The 15,402-nt window shown below is 41.3% G+C and overlaps 1 protein-coding gene across 1 annotated transcript in view; it reads right to left on the bottom strand.

Annotated features, from left to right (window-relative positions):
• LOC107716522 (neurexin-2-like) overlaps window positions 1–14,407 on the bottom strand; it is a 96,530-nt gene extending 82,123 nt beyond the window's left edge. Inside the window, exon 1 of the mRNA XM_016523001.1 lies at window positions 14,227–14,407. The gene's annotated coding sequence lies outside the window, so the exon portion shown is untranslated. The remainder of the gene's footprint in view (window positions 1–14,226) is intronic.
• Between the last annotated feature and the right edge of the window lie 995 nt (window positions 14,408–15,402).

The following is a 15,402-nucleotide window of genomic DNA, read 5'->3' as shown; positions in this document are numbered from 1 at the left end:
TGTGTGTGTGTACATTAATGAAGAAAAAAAATTAACTTAAATGATTTTAGCAAATGGCTGCAATATAACAAAGAGTGAAAAATTTAAGGGGGTCTGAATACTTTCCGTACACACTGTATATATATATATATATATATATATATATATATACCTGACCACATGGAAGACGTCATGAACTTATCATGTGACAACAACAAAATAAAAGTCTCAAGCCAAAGGTCAATGAATCCCCTGCCAGCCAAAAGAAAAAAAGGCAAAACAATCGATAAGCATCAGTATCGGTCAGAACAGACTGTTGATTACCAGCCCTGAAATTACACATCCTCACTGTTTGGGATTTACATATTGAAATGGAATATTGATTCATATATGCAGTTTACTTGCTGGCCATACAAACACACACACACACACATACACACAGAGAAAGTCAGTGGGTAAAACTAATTTCTCATGATTTCTGCTGGTCAATTCTGCTAAATGAGTTTTGTGGTCATTAAAATGACACCAGAGGCTCAGAGAGCATTGAACTGTGGGTAATACATCAGCAGAGCCAAGAAGGTAATGGCAGGAAATTAGCAAGCAAAAGAGGTCACATGGAAACGCTGAAAAGGCTTATTGAACTAGCATGCCGTTAAATCTATCTATGTGCAAAAAATAATAATTATAATTACTCCTGCTAATACTTATAATTAAGTGTACACTGGAGATGAAGTCATAGATGTTAATTTAAAAAAAAGAACAAGCAGTAATCTGAGCGGCTGAGACGAAGGAGAAGCGAGTCGCTGGGTAAAGATAGTCAGCGAGCCAAGAGTCTGAGTATTGAGTTAACCTCCTCCTACAGGGTCATGACTGAATCCCGCTTCAGACAAAACCAGATCTGTTACATGTGGAAAAGCCAAGCTTCACATTATCCTGAGCTGAAGTTAACCGACTGACAACTGACAAACACTGAGAGTCATGCAGATCTACATAAAGAGAAGCGAAAGGCTGAAAAGCACAAGTGCATCACGTCTTTTGTCAAACGTCCATCACTAGTGGAGTGTGAGAGTGAATCCACACCTGCTCAGAGCCTTCAGCAAACAAAACACCTGACAGAAGAAACGCAGGCAGTGATCGTCGTGACGGGCCGCTGGAACACACCATAGACCCTCACAAACCAGCAGCTGATTAACATAATGAGATGCTGAAGAAACAACATGAAGCTCAGAGAAAAGCATTCAGCATCATCTTCAGTAACAGCAGCAGCAGCCATGTGATGAAGAAGAGCTCACAGATCACACACACTCTCACACATACACACACACATCAGTAAATGATCAGCGCTCTCTTCCACCCTCAATATCACGACTGAGGTGAGACCCTTGAGCAAAAACCGAACCCAAAACATTTTCCCCGGGTGACGCAGCAAAAATGGCTGCCCACTGCTCCGGGTGTGTGTTCACGGTGTGTGTATTTGTTTACTACTCACTGGTGTGTGTGTGTGTGTGTGTGTGTGTTTACTACTCACTGGTGTGTGTGTGTGTGTTTACTACTCACTGGTGTGTGTGTGTGTGTTTACTACTCACTGGTGTGTGTGTGTGTGTTTACTACTCACTGGTGTGTGTGTGTGTGTTTACTACTCACGTGTGTGTGTGTGTGTGTTTACTACTCACTGGTGTGTGTGTGTGTGTGTGTCTGTGTGCTTTTGGATGGGTTAAATGCAGAGCACAAATTCCAAGTATGGGTCACCATACTAGGCCAAACGTCACGTCCTTTCCTTTCCTTATTCCGTTTTGTTCATGTCACTTAATTTTGCCATTTTGATTTTAAATTAAAACAACTATGCAATTAATGTGGTTATCTCAAATAATTGTGGTCAGGTTGAGTAAACACGATCAGATGATTAATCAATAATTGCAACAGGACTGAGGACTGTGGCTGAAAAGAAAAGGGAATGGCTGATGTGGATCAAACACACACACACAGCATCTGTACTAATACACCACAGAAAATCTGTAAGGGTCCGTCATGTCTCTCTTTTTCGCTCTCTTTCTGTGAAAGTCTTCAAATGAATGACAAAAGCTCACGAACAGTCCAGTGAGACACTGTGTGTTTGTGTATGTACTCGCTTTCACTTCATATTTAGGTCTATGAGTGCATATAAATACAAGAGACCAAAATATACAAGAGCAGAGAGTTTACAGCCTCTAAAATAATGTCAGATATACAGCAGGACTGATAATAACACACACACACATATGACTCAGCATGTTGTCAGTGTGTGTGTGTGTGTGTGTGTGTTTTCATCATGGCTCTCTGAGAGGAAATGACCTTGTCCCCAAATGCTAAAAACAAAGATGCCTGCATCTTTCTTATTCTCTGTAGAGCGGGAGCTTCATTATGTGCTGCTGCAGCATATGCTGCTTTTCCTCTTAGGTCTCATGTCAATCTCACACATCGGCGATAATTTCACACTCGCAATCTGAAAGCAGCAGACTCAACACGCTTCAGTGTGAAAAAAACACATGAATGAAAGAGAGGTGCAGTGATGATGATGATGATGATGATGATGATGATGAAGATGTTATTCAAATGTGTTTGTCTGTTACTCCAACACTGCACAACTTTCTACATAACACACTGTTTTTTTCTTGTTTACACTTGGCCAAACATGTAATCAGTCAGCACTGGTATTATGAAAAATAATCTCAACACAGCCATCTATATACACGCAGACGAGACTCTGACTGCTTTCAGCCCAGCATGAGATTCTGAGCTGAAATCACAGGCTGTCAGATGAGAGTTCAAAACAAACCAGAACATCAAATTACAACCTCCAGCGAACACATCATCCTTCTGTCCCGAAGACAGTCAGACAGAACTGCTGATCTGGTGACGTCACTGACTGATGATGAACATGTGATCTGTGCTTCTGTGGTCAGCAAATGAAAATGCCAAGAAATCTTCTTGATTCATAAACTCCTCAAATCCTTGAGCTCAGTCAAGGTCATTGGTTCAAATCCCAGACAACAAAAAGACTTTAAAATAATGTACAGCTTGGGCTTTCATTTATTCGTTTAGCAGAGGCTTTCATCCAAAGTGACATAAGGAACGCCATAACCTGAATCACTTTGGTTAAAAGCATCTGCCAGACACATATAAAAACAGGTTGTTTTTTTTCTGAAATAGCTGGAATCTCTTATAATACCCACACTCATGATTAAAGATAGATTAGATCCACTCAATTACAAATGAATAATGGGGAGCTGTTTTGTAGTTTCATCAACACTAGACTCATGCGCTTGCTTCTGGAGAACACCTCAGACTGATTCTAACCAATTGATCAGATAAACACTCTCACAAATACACATATGAGTACTTGAACGCTACACTTTCATTAGATCAGAGTAAAGCTAACTAAAATTTATGAATAAAAACTATAAAAGAAAAAAAAATGATGATTAAAAACAGGATCTGTATGAAAAAAAAATACACGTATACCGCCTGTCGTATTTACACAGAAAGCCATAAAGTAGAATAATACAGAACTTCAGTTTCTTTATTAGGGGGGGAAAGTGGTACACGGCCACAAAAAGGGAAACGTTGAGCAAAGAATGATGCAATCATGAATAAACGCAATAAACAGATGTCATGTACAACTAAGCAACTTAATATTTGCTTAATCAGGCCAATAAAGCACATTTGAATTGAACAGAGAAAGACAGATAAGAGCAAACGGCTGTAACAGACACTGAACACACATCAGAGCTGAGCTGTCCATGGTACTAGGGCTGCAACTAACGATTATTTCGATAATCGATTAGTTGGTCGATTATTTTATTTTTATTTATTTTTTCGGTTAATCGATTAATCCGATTTAAAAAATATATATCTTCTTTTTTTATCGACAAAAAACACACTATTCCACATTCTGCCCAATGTCCTTCAAACAAACGTGCCAACTGAATGCTGTGAAAACATACAGTGCTTAACAATTTATTAGACCACCTGCCATAATAAAGAGAAAACACATATTAGGAATTTTAGGAATCTGTCAAAAAATTATTTAAATCAAAAAATGTTAGTCATTTATTGGGCAAATATACTTAAAGCTGCAGTCCATAACTTTTGGCGCTCTAGCGGTTAATAAACAGAACTGCGTGCGTCTTGCGGAAGAACATTGTAGCCGGAGCTACTTCTCTCTGTTTATGTCTCTGACGAATCACGCAGCTACTCCGCAGCGGTACCTACCCGAACCAGTCTAAAATAGTCTGAATATAAACATTTATTATAGGTGTACCGTAGGGATTCTGGATAAGCCAAAAACACAGCTTGGAAAATGGATAGTGTACTCGCTTATTATATACATTTTGTTAATTTTGAACCCAAAAAAGTTACGGACTGCAGCTTTAAACGACTAAATAGTATTTATTCACATAAAAGGGCCTCCTATGCCCTTCATAACAGCTTGCATTCTTGCTGGCATTGTACTTTTTGACTGTAATTGGGTAACTGAAAAAAACCACTATAAAGCTCTCTGCCTTTCTTTCATAGATAACAGCAATAATTATATTATAGCATTAGAAATAGCCTACTACTGTTACTAAAGAGCTTACACATATTGGAGGACTAACCAATACAGAAAGCTAAAGAATGATTTTGGTAATCACTAGTACTGTTAGTTTAGAGCAGCAGTGGCACAAACCATAATTTGTTAAAAACCTTACATAAATTTGTTTTAATAAATTTAAGCATTGTATATAGTGAATATAGTTTAAATATCTGCATTAATAATTAAAATAATAAAGATGATAAAGATGAATAAAATCACAAACTCAGTTGTAACCAATAGGTAAGAGTAATGTTCTGCAGGAACACGTTCACTTTGACCACAGTCACATCTTACTGTCATTTCTTTATCCTGTAATAGGCGGTTATGAAGAGTCTGTTATTTATATTCAGACAATTACACGCCGTTATCCCCTTACAGTTCCTAATCTCATAAAATACTCGCAATGCATGTTGACCTTTAAACCTCGATTTAACTTTCAACAACAGATATTTCAGCACAATTAATGTTTTTGCGCTGATTATTAATCGTCTCTGTTTTCCGTCTGTCTGACGCGCATGCACTCATTCAGTAAAGATTAAAATTTAACACAGACTGTCAGGACGGACCTTTATGCAAAAATGGAAATGCTCGCTTGAATTTGTGACATTTATACATAAGGATATGACCGTGAACTGAAAGCTTTTGCGCTGAGGACGCACACGTATCTGTTAAAGCGCCTGACAGGGCAAGCCATTACGCTAATGCATTAGCTTAAAGCTTAAAATAAAGAATTCTCATGTTTTGGGCAGCTTGGATCACGTAACTCTCCTGCAGCATCTCATTCTGTTTCCTCCACTATTTTAGATGCATTTTGTCCATAGAAATAAGTAATTCAGTACTTTAATTTGACGCGACCGGCTGAAGTTGGACAAGTATGTAAACTCCGTTGGACGTGCACTGTGGGCAGACCCGATTAATCGATAATGAGAATCGTTGTCGATGATTTTCATAATCGATAATAATCGATTTTATCAATTAGTTGTTGCAGCCCTACATGGTACTGAAACTATCTGTGGTACTGAAACTATCTGTGACACTGAGACTATAGGTGCGTTCGACTTGAAGCACCGCTACAGACGGCAGTCAACGAGAGTAGCCGCTTGCAGTCGGGGGCGGAGTTGAAAACGGAGCCGTCAAGCCGGACACTTTCTGCTCCCGTTAGTGACAGTCGCACGGTGTTTGCATACTCTATCACAGATAAAAGTGAATTAAATGCAATATTTGTCAAATACACAGACGTTTCAGAAACGTTTTCATGAGCAACAGATATCTGCTGATTATATACTGCTTAATACATCGCCATCTGTTCAAGAATAAAGATCAATGTAAACATATACTATTTAAATACTAATAAAGTGGGGGTATATATGCTTTTATCAGTGTTTTATGATAAACGCGACTCTATATAACATTGCGACTACGGTAAAACAGTTTACTGTTCTATAAACACAGATTTGTGACCATTATTGGAATTGAAAAGGTTAGATTAAACCCATGCGATGAATCTGGCCAATCGTGAAACAGCGGTGTCGTCATCAGCACTCCTGCAGTCGCTCTGGAGAAACTGCACCGGCTGAGTCAGCCGGCTGCTCTCAAAACGCTCTTGCGGTACTTTGATGCCACACGTGACAGTCACGTGGCATCGCCGCAGTTGGACAAAATTTTTAATCGGCATGCACTGCTTCAAGTCAGAATTTGATCGATCTCCGCCATGGTGCTGAAACTGTCTTTGGTGCTGAAACTATATGTGGCACTGAGACTATCTGTGGGCACTGGAGCTGTCCATGGTGCTGAAACTGTCTGTGGTGCTGAAACTATATGTGACACTGAGACTATCTGTGGGCACTGGAGCTGTCCATGGTGCTGAAACTGTCTGTGGTGCTGAAACTATATGTGACACTGAGACTATCTGTGGGCACTGGAGCTGTCCATGGTGCTGAAACTGTCTGTGGTGCTGAAACTATATGTGACACTGAGACTATCTGTGGGCACTGGAGCTGTCCATGGTGCTGAAACTGTCTGTGGTGCTGAAACTATATGTGACACTGAGACTATCTGTGGGCACTGGAGCTGTCCATGGTGCTGAAACTGTCTGTGGTGCTGAAACTATATGTGACACTGAGACTATCTGTGGGCACTGGAGCTGTCCATGGTGCTGAAACTGTCTGTGGTGCTGAAACTATATGTGACACTGAGACTATCTGTGGGCACTGGAGCTGTCCATGGTGCTGAAACTGTCTGTGGTGCTGAAACTATATGTGACACTGAGACTATCTGTGGGCACTGGAGCTGTCCATGGTGCTGAAACTGTCTGTGGTGCTGAAACTATATGTGACACTGAGACTATCTGTGGGCACTGGAGCTGTCCATGGTGCTGAAACTGTCTGTGGTGCTGAAACTATATGTGACACTGAGACTATCTGTGGGCACTGGAGCTGTCCATGGTGCTGAAACTGTCTGTGGTGCTGAAACTATATGTGACACTGAGACTATCTGTGGGCACTGGAGCTGTCCATGGTGCTGAAACTGTCTGTGGTGCTGAAACTATATGTGACACTGAGAAGAGTAGCCGCTTGCAGTCGGGGGCGGAGTTGAAAACGGAGCCGTCAAGCCGGACACTTTCTGCTCCCGTTAGTGACAGTCGCACGGTGTTTGCATACTCTATCACAGATAAACACTGAGACTATCTGTGGGCACTGGAGCTGTCCATGGTGCTGAAACTGTCTGTGGTGCTGAAACTATATGTGACACTGAGACTATCTGTGGCACTGGAGCTGTCCGTGGTGCTGAAACTGTCTGTGGTGCTGAAAATCAGCTGCATGAGCAACTGAAGCATTGGAACCTTTCATAACTCAAATTTACCATCAAAATGCAGTATTTTCTCTATTTTACTCAAAGCACACACACACACACACACACACACACAGAAACAGCCTTAGAAGCAGGTAACCAGAACAAAGTGGCCAATGTCTAGAACAGCAGATTTTTGAGGAAATAACAGCAGACCAATAATCCAGCAACAGTTTGATGGAGCAGCCTGACCTTTCAACAAAAGCACCTGATCTGATGAAGTGAGAGGGAGACAGACAGACAGTTTGGTCTCTGAGACTCAAGACGTCAAAGATGGTAGCAGCAGCAGCACAGACATACCAACAAACGTCCTTGATTTTCATACAGGTTTGCACACACACAGACTCTAGTAGTGTGTAGCTGGAGTGTGTCTTTGTCACACAGATCGTTGCTGTTTCTCTTTCAGTACATGAAGTGAAACATTCATTAATATAATTTAACAGGACTGAGAGAGTGTCACATTTATTTCTTCAGCTAGAACTTAATAGAGCTACAGGCTCATCTGTCTCTCTCTCCGTCTGCTAGTCTGTCTCTTCAGGTGCAGTTAAAATGTGTGTGTAGTAGGGCTGCACGATAAATCGCATGCGATATTTAACGCGCATCTTATCAGTAAAGCCGGTTCTGTAATCAGCGGTAAATCTCCATCACCTGCGGGCTATCACATTGAGCAGCATTAACTACACAGAGCCGTTGTTCACTGACGAGCTGCGCCAAACCACGTTCATATTCGCGCGATTTTTTGTGCAGCTCGTCAGTGAACAACGGCTCTGTGTAGTTAATGCTGCTCCATTTGAAAGCCCGCAGGTGATGGAGATTTACCGCTGATTACAGAACCGGCTTTCTGACAAGATGCGCGTTAAATATCGCATGCGATTTATCGTGCAGCCCTAGTGTGTAGTGCCTCATCAAGGAAAAGGAGAAACACTGAGAATCAGCTGCCAAAACAAGAGTATGAGAGAGAAATGAATTATAGCAGCAGAGATGAAATGGAGAAAATGGGAATGAGTGAGAGAAGAAAAGAAAAACATGCTGAGCAAAGGAAAGTTCAGAGTCACAAGAACAACAAAGACTGGACCGACAGACACACACTCACACAAACCAGAATCTAATGTCATCTTTCACGTCCTGAGAGAAACAGAGAGACAGGTACATAGACGGATCAGAGCAAACGGTCGTCACACGGGCTCTGAAGACACAGGATGAAGAGGACAGTTTTGGATGTAAGATCAAACCCTGATCTTACAACAAAAAGACAACAATACTACAGCAAACAGAATCCCACCCGACTCCACCACGGACAATGAGAATAACTATGTATTCGGACAGAGATTTCAGCAAAACAGTGTTAATGTTGAGGAGTAGCTCTGATCAGGCACAGATCGAGGCTGACACTTTTTATTTACTTGTGAATCAATGGCAGACAAAAGGGGGTTCTCTAGGAAGATATAAGGGTCATCGGTTCATGGTTGGGTTAGGGTTTCAGGGTTGCTCAACAGTCAACTACATGATCACAGATTTACATCTGCTCTCTTTCAAAGAATCAGATCACAGTCAAAACACTGTCTGTCCAAAACGGAAAGAAAATACTAACATGCACAGATGAGACAGTAAACTGTACAACAGTAGAAAGAATTACAGATGGGTCTAAAAAAGCACTGAAGAATACTGACCACAGCTGACCACCGCCAAGTGTGTTTACTCATAGATAAGCTTATATAAATATTTATCCTATAGAGTTTATATGTCTATAGAGACAGAGAAACACCTGCTATAACAGGCCAAAATTCTGAGGACATCAGGAAAACATGAGATCCCAACTTTGAAATTATTTGCCCTTCAGAAAGTTAGATAACAACAAAACTTATTTTTTAGTTATAGGAAGAGAGTGTATTATTACTCTTTTACTCTAATTGTATTATTATTATATTACTAGTGGCCTGGTGCACTGAGTGACGCCTGCATGCTTTGGTAATAATGTCTGGCATGCCAAAGAAGTACATTTGAGAAGAAAATAAGAATGCAAATGAGAAAGAGAGAGAGAGAGAGAGAAAGAAAGGGTCAATGGTGTCCATGTCACTGAGAGACGTAATGAAGGGACGCTAGATGGACAAACTGAACAGATCAATCGGGCAGAGATCAGGACAGCCCAGACACGATCAACAGTTTCTATTGCGTCACAGAAATAGGCATCCTTTACAATCGCCTGCTCTCTATGAAAGAGGTCCAGAGGTGCTGAGATGCCCAGCCTGAATCCTGTTTGTGTGTGTGTGAGAGAGAGAGAAAGAGGTAAACTGGGAGCTGTTCAGATAAGAGTGGTGAAGCGAACACATTTACACACAGAGAACTGAAGAGAAGTGCTGAATCAGCAGCAGCACTGCAGAGACGCACAAACTAACTAGTCTTTCTCCACGTTCTCCTGCCTGCCGCTGTACTGGTGCTGCGGGTCACTCCTCTGGTTTACTGCTTATTTTATTATTGTAGATCACATTCATAAACTGCTTTGGATGAACACAGCTCTAAATGAATACATATACTTAAACTAGGGCTGCATAATTCGTAGAAAAACATTATGCTTATGATTGGCATAATTTATTGTGAAAAGCATTGACTGCAGCGTTCCATTTAGATCTGCTCGTCTGGTGTCAAAGGCTTTTATTCACAAGTGATTTTTCTCTAGATGCCCTCTTTACATGTGTATGTAACTCAAGGAGATGTGTGCATGACAAGAGTGATACTGTTGTCGAGTAAAACTGTCCAATGTTGTTCTGTCCCTATATACAGACAAACTACCAAAAGGCAAACCTACTAAAACTCCATAACCAATTAGAAATGCATGGCTGCAGTTTATTTTAATGATGTGCCTGCGCAAATGAACAAGAATGTTATCAGACTCTTTTCTTAATCTCAACATGCTGCCATTTTTTCCCAAATAGCAATTCATTATAGCATGCCTACAGATAAAATAATAGTTTTAGAACTAAATAAAGATAACATTTTCAGATAGCCATTCTCTCCTGCCTCAGGCTTAAATGCATATGGCTCTACGTCACCTGAAATGAAGTGTTTGTAGCAAAGGATGCAAAATGATCTTAGAATGCATTTTATGACCCCTTCAGAGAGAGTTTTGCTCAACGTGAGCTCAGTGACCGCCTGCAAAATGAGGTTCAGCTTTACTCAAAGCAGCAACCTTCATCATCATCCCACTGTAAACGCAGAGGAACCATCTGCCAACAGAATAAAGAACACAAAGACAAATATCATCCAACTCTTCAGGGTTAATGCTGATGTAACACTTTAACCCTACGTGTTCAGTTCAGAATAAATCATCCAGTAATGCTCTGATGTCTATGAGATCTTAATCACTTCACTGTCTGTACTCCTGTGAACATGGAGAAATTTCCACATCATTTCATTCAGTCACCCTGGATTGATTTTTAAGATTCTCCTTAAATGAAATGGAAGGAATTCACTTTCAACTCTAGGAGCAGTCGGCACGTGAAATTCCTCTTAAGTGAAAGAAACTCTCGGGAAACGAGATCAGAGCAGTTCAGAGCGATCCAGCGCTGTTATTTCAGCCCAATCTTCCTGAGCTTCCGTGGCACGATTACTTAAATCAAACCGTTTGAGTTCTCTGGCTACCATTATTAAAGACACTGTCCTTCACTATTTCATTCAAAGGTTCTGTTTCTCTCAAATCTTAAGCAGTAATTGCTCAACCATGACCATAAAAACAAAGAAGAACTAAAATATACATTTGTCTTAGTTATTCTCTTGTGGATTCTGTCATCATTTACTCAGCCTCACTTCATTCCAAACCTCTATGATTTTCTTTCTTCTTCTTCTATGACAGACTGATAGTACTGCTCGCTCTTCTAAACAATTACAGTAAAAAAATGCACACTGAAGCATTCATGCAAAAGCAACATAAAAGTACCATAACATATGACTCTGTAGTCACACAAACTGATAATCTCAACGTTGGCCAAAACTCCCAGTGTGCTCATGAGATTTCACATGGGAAGAAGACTCTAGAGCTCTAGGCTTCAGTTGACCCTGCAGGGAAAAGAGTGACATTTTCTTATTTCAATTCTGATGGCAAGGAAAGTCAAATCAGTGTAAAACAGCATGCGGGTGAGTAAACGATGACAGAATATTCCTTTCAGGGTGAACCGATTCTTTAACGTTTTCCTTTCATGTTTGTAGGCCCCGTGTAAATCTTCTCTAAGCACATTAGGCCTCTTAAGAAGAAAACAGCCTCAGTTTTTACCAAAATGCAAAACACACACCTCCGTCACTAGACCGTCTCATCAGATGTGTCTGAAGTCTCGTCACGTACCGCTAATCAGCGTCAGTGATGATCTGGATGATGTGAACGGAGGAGGATCTGCTCACTTTAGCATTCAGCTCGTTTTAGAGACACTTCTGATCGCTACGCTCTCGTTACCTCGTTTTAAGATCTCTTTACGAGGCGAGAGAGAGAAATGCCGGTTAGGGTGGTTAGAGGAGAGGGATTATAGTCAGATCAGCGGCGCTGCTAACAGGCGGCAGCGATCTCTGGGTGTCGGGGTCGAGCCGCTGTCACGGCAGGTGAGGAGGTCACATCTGGAGCATCACGGCTCCTTCAGCTGAGCTCTGGATCAGTGTTCAAAGACAAAAAGAGCTTTTTAAGCTGATCTCCCACTTTAAAGAGCTGACAGGAACTAAACTAACAGTTAAAGGTTCTGAGAAACATTCAAACACAGCCGTGCCGAATACAGCACACTCACATTAAGCAATATATAACATACAGCAAATCTCAACTGCTTGATTGTTTATACTGTAACATAATGTCAACCATCTCTAATCTGATAAATGCTACTCTAAGGAATGAAGACATTATAATCATTAAAATCAGATTTTCTGGAAAACTGCTTTCAGACAATGTGTGAAAAATGCTTCACCAGTAAATTTGACTTGACAAACACATAAAGGTCCTGCAGAGATCTGGCCAGTGAAGAACAGGATCTTAATTTGGCCAGAAGCATTTTATCCCAACATGAATGCATTCAGACTCCTGACAGACATCTGCCAGATGAAGCTTCAGCACATCTGAGGAAAAGACCTTAAACGTTCCCTCACAACCACACACAACTCTCCTGCTGTGAGGACAACAACTATTAGTTAAACACAAGGAAAATGCATTTAACACCAGCTTTTGGTTTGGAAAGAGAGCTACTGAGATCTGAAAGATTGTGAATCTTTTCTACTTCACTGCTGCCATTTGTACTTGCACAAGCGATAATCCAATTACATCACCGCATTATGTGTGCAAGCATTATTTCAAGTTTAATTTACTTGTTTTCACACACTCCATTCTAAATCAGCTTTACAGAAAACAGTGACTTATAAACCCCAGTGTTCAAGACAGAAGATTGAGCAGCGAAAGAAAAATCTCTGAGATGTTTAATGACAATGAAAAAAAAAGAATCAAATGCTGAATATATGGCAGCTTATTAGAAACACATAAACATAAGCTAGAAATATTTGTATTTGTGAGTAAAGCTGAAGTGTGCTGAAGGTCGGCGTTTCCTCAGATGTGTTTGGTGCTGCTAAATCTCAGAAAACTCGGGGTCACCCACACGCTTACAGAAGCAGATCAACCTGACACACACACACACACACACACACACACACACACACACACTGCAGCTCTGAACGCGGTCATCAATAACCTACTGATCAACCACACAGTCAATATATCATTTGTATACTAATAACTTGTCAGGGGAATCCACAAAGCAAGAGTATCATTGTGCAAACACACAATCAGTGTGTAACATTTTTTGACATGGTTTGGCTATATTTGCAAGAACATTTTCAGACATTTGAGCCCAGATGTAAGAGCCGAGAAAAATGAGAAACCCTTTGATTATAATAATGAGAAAGTGATCACAAAGGGGTTTCTGAATTGTACAGAGCAGATCAATTCAAGCCTGTACACACACACACACCAGCTATATGAAAGAAACGAAATCAAAGCGTCATCATCCACCTCTCAGTCTCTCTCTCTCTTTTTTTCTCTCTATGTGTGTGTGTGTGTGTGTGTGTCTCTGCGGGTTGTTCAGAGAGGTTGTCTATCGCACCCCAGCGGAGGAGCTGCGCGCTGAAATCATCCTCACTACACATGAACTCATGAACTCAATGTGAAATCAGACAGAACAGGCCAGTCCTTTGATTTCAGCCCATTTTAATGAACACAATACAGACAAGAGAGAACGAAGCCACACAAGAACGACTGTCAACGCCTACAATCACACACAACTTAGTTCCTTTGTGTCTATCGTGTGTGTGTGTGTCAGACGGAGCAGTCTAGAGATCGTGGATGGAAACACTGTGTTTAATGATGTCTCGACACTACGGCAGCTGCTGAAATAGCATGTCAAATGTGTGCGGAGACACATGAGTGATCGATGCTCTGATCATTAGAGTCTCTTCAGCGAACATTCATCAATCACAGTCACTTCCCTTCACGCGCATCCTCCGGTTCTCTGCTTTAACCAGCATCGTGTTTCCAGACCCCGAAACACACTGGAGACTTAGAGATCAAACCTGACATGATCCGAAACAAGAGATCCTCCTCCAACCCTCACACACACACGGGTGCGCGTTCCTATCGGAGATCACACTGACGCTCTTCAGCATCTCATGTGTAAAATTGGACATCGTCATGATGCTGATCAGGAAAATCCAAGAACACACACACACACACACAGAGAGAGAGAGAGAGAGATCAATTAGCTCTTTACCTTCGCAATGCTCTCCCTGCGTCTCCGTCTCTCCTTCTTCCCAAATCCCTGCGCTTTTCTCTGGAATCTGAGTCCGGAATAATGTCAGTATCCGTCAGAGAGCAACGCGTCTCGATCCTGCGCGTCTTCCGATGGGAGCTGAGCGCCGCGTCACCTGCGTCTTCACATCAGCAGCGCGCGCGAACCCTCCCACAGAGACACGCCCCGCACCGCGGGCGGAGCCGAGCTGCAGAGAGCGACGCGACGCACAGATCCTGGAGATCGACGCTCTTCTCCAGAAAGAAGCGCTAGAAACGCCCCTCACGGAACAGAGAGTTTAGATCCTCCGCCAGGTTCCGCCGTTTCAGCTGCTGCAAAATACAAGTCTCACGTTACTACACACTAACACGTCACTGAAGACAACGTCACAGTAATCATCACTATACAGCCACAGAACTAATGACTTACATGAAGAGCTGGAACGGTTCTGGTGTTAAGCAAACATCAACATTCCTGAACACACACTTAAATGTTATGAGCGTGATGTTTTAAGTAATCACGCTACCCGTTCACACAGTTATATTAAACCGAATTATGTCTAATAACGAATGTGAACAGCATTCACACAGAAGAACGCGTTTTCGCTTTAAAACACGCCAGACGCAGAGCAGTGGGATGGGAAAACGCGAAGTGTAAGAACGTTTTTTAAAAGTTCTTCTAGCGCATGCCTACGTCCCAATGTGTATACTGTCCATCCTAAATTCTATGTGATATTAGTAATTTTCAATACTACTTAGGGCAGATAGGGACGCAGGGCATGTTTACGTAAAACAGTTGAATTCCGCGCAGAGGAATGGCGTGAGTACGGTGCGCGGGAGGGGACGGGATCGGTTCCGTTAAACGACACGCTAATAACATAAAAACATGCTAATTTATGGCCACCTACTGGCGAAGAGCTATATAAATAAAGTAATAGAGTCAAAGATTTCTCAGGCATTTACAGTATTTACTAAACATAAATGGTATGTTATTTATTAAAATAGATAATACGGAAAGTTAAATGGGGGTAAATGCGTGCAATTCATGGAAATTAAATCAATAAATATGTACAACAACCAGCAAATTAATTTAGAAGACGGATGGGATTAATAAAAATGTTTTCTTGTAGGCATATGTATGCATATCTATGACTCAACT

Source organism: Sinocyclocheilus rhinocerous, unplaced genomic scaffold (assembly GCF_001515625.1).
Source record: "Sinocyclocheilus rhinocerous isolate Xijiao unplaced genomic scaffold, SAMN03320098_v1.1 scaffold2675, whole genome shotgun sequence".
NCBI lineage: Eukaryota > Metazoa > Chordata > Actinopteri > Cypriniformes > Cyprinidae > Sinocyclocheilus > Sinocyclocheilus rhinocerous.
This window is presented reverse-complemented; position numbering and strand designations above follow the sequence as displayed.